Genomic DNA, 2648 nt, shown 5'->3' on the forward strand with positions numbered 1-2648 from the left:
TCAGTTGGAGCTACCTCTAGAGTTGGATCGTATCCATGACGTGTTACACATCTCGTTGTTGAGGCGATACCAGTCTGATCCATCTTATGTTGTCTCTATTGAGGAGATCGATGTTAGACCAAATTTTACTTTTGAGGAGAAACCGGTTCAGATTTTGGAGCGAGATATTAAGGTTCTAAGGAGGAAGTCCATTCTGTTGGTTAAGGTTGTGTGCTGAAATCATCGCATTAAGGAAGCCACGTGGGAACCTGAGGACTCAACGCGTCAGTAGTATCCTCATATGTCTGGATCAGGTAAATTTTGAGGCCGAAATTTCTTTTAGGGGGTAAAGTTGTAACGCCCTGAATATTTCTAAGTCTGTTTTGTTAAAATTGACATAAATGGGTATCTACTTCAGTGGTTAAGTGTTCTGATGTGTGTGTGAGGTTTTGGGTTCAATTCACATTTTTGGCAAAATTTTGGTTATTTTTTATCCTAGCCTTACCCTTATTGAGTGGGCTTATATAGAATTTTTTGTTAATTCATATTAAAATGAGCCTGCTGGTTCGAATATTGGTGTGAGCGTGGGTGATATTTTTTGCCTTGGTTGGCTGAGAGAGTTTGGATGGGATTGGGGGTCTGAGTGAGTGGGTAGTTGTGGTTGAGATGTTAGTAGGGAGTTGGGATATTATGGTTATATGATTATATTTTTATTTTTTCAAAAATTTCGGTTCTCTCACTCAAAAATTTTGACGTCAATTGTTCTTCCTTTTAGTGGCACTCTCAATTTTCCTTACTTTTTGTTACCTTTTCTTTTTCTGTCCTAATTGTTGTTGGTCTCTGTGTGGGGTTCTGTGTTTTCTACACGAGTTGTTTGGTAAGTACTTTGGAAGTTTTCTGCGAATGAAGGTCGTTTTGGTTGTGTTATTAATGTGTATCTTGGTGTTAGGTGTTGATCAAGGGGAGCGAAATTCTTCATCTATCGTGTAGGGTGTTAGGGCTGTCGTAATTGTTCTAGTAACTAAATAAACTTTTCGTTGTGTACTTCGTTCAAGTATGTCAATGGGGCTCTCGATAATTGACGTTTCGGTACTTAGATTTGATCAATTAGAATTTTATTTTTAGGTGCTGGTGGTCTCAGGAGTGGTTTGGCATCAAAATCGTTCCAGGTGTGCACCCAAAACACAAAAAACTAAGCTTTGACGAAAGTCTAAAAGCATTCTGTCGACGCCACACGGGCATTTGCTTGGCCATGTTTGAGACACGGCCATGTGTTTGACGAAGGCGTGGCCGTGCTCAAGACACGGCTGTGTGATGGTGTGAGTGTGGCCATGTGGGCTACACAGGATAGGCCAGATTAGGCGTGTTGATTTGGCCCAGGCCGTGTGGGCCACATAGGTAAGGCCAATCTGGACGTGTGGGCCCACACGAGCATGTGGGCCCATAATTCTAAAATTTTCCCTAGGGTCGCATGGGTCGTTCCGATCAACTGTGAGGCTACTATAGGGTCGATAAGGGCTAACCAAACCCTATTTTGTGTACTATGATATTCTGATAGATTGACCTGAGTAGGATACTATATGTATGTCTGACTGTACTGTTTAAGTATGAATGATATCTATATACAAGCATGTTAAGCATGTTAAATCTATTAATTCTGTATATGTATTGCGTATCTGCGTTTAGGGTGGGTTTTGTTTATGTGGAGGAAGTGATTTGTATGGCGACACTTCATCTATCTTCTGGCAGCTTGCCTTCATATTATTTGTAATGTGTCGCATCAACACTATTTGGTGTGTAGGGATGAGTGGGTGTTTTTAACCCCACATGGTTTAATGGGATGGTCGGAGATGGTGTGTAGAGGATGGGGGTAGGACTCACTATATCTATTCTATTTATCTAATTCTGAAAACTGCATCTGTTATGGACTTAGGTCCAAATCTGTATCTGACTGATTATGAAAATCTGTGCATGTTGCATGTGTATATCTGTTGGGTTACACATTGAGTTTATGAAAAATCACATCTATTTGTCTGTTCGGTTCAGGTAATCCAAAGACTTAGGTGGATCGGTGCGGCGAAGTCTCACAGTGACCACAAGTTCATGAACTGACTTTAAATATGGTTTTTATTTAATTAAGGATTATTTCTAGGAGTTTTGTAATTATTGGACTCTCCGAACTATTTGGTCGTTGTTTTGGATTTAGATTTTCGTTTTGACTCTTTATTTGAAACGGTTGACTAGAAACATGGTTTTTACAAAAGCAAATGCTCCTTTTTCGAAAATACAAACTGGATTTCCAAAATATAACGGTTTCTAAGACTTCTGCTATAAATTATGTTTTGGCAAATGAATTAATTAAATAACGCTTTCAGTAATAGTTATAAACGAATATGTGTTATAAAAATTGGATGATTTATCGAAAAAATTTACAAAGTTTTAACAAAATAACACTGTTTTCAAAACCCTTCCTTGTGACACTCCCGGATTCGGCCATAACGTCTAGGATGGGTTTGGGGTGTTACATGTACCAGCAAATTATGAATGCAAGCTAGAGCAAATAAAACACGAATGGTAGATATTTTAGTTATAGGAGAGTATATATCAAAATAATCTACTCCAAATGTTTTAGTAAACCCTTTAACCATTGGTCATGCCTTATGCTTTTA

Source organism: Gossypium raimondii, chromosome 10 (assembly GCF_025698545.1).
Source record: "Gossypium raimondii isolate GPD5lz chromosome 10, ASM2569854v1, whole genome shotgun sequence".
NCBI lineage: Eukaryota > Viridiplantae > Streptophyta > Magnoliopsida > Malvales > Malvaceae > Gossypium > Gossypium raimondii.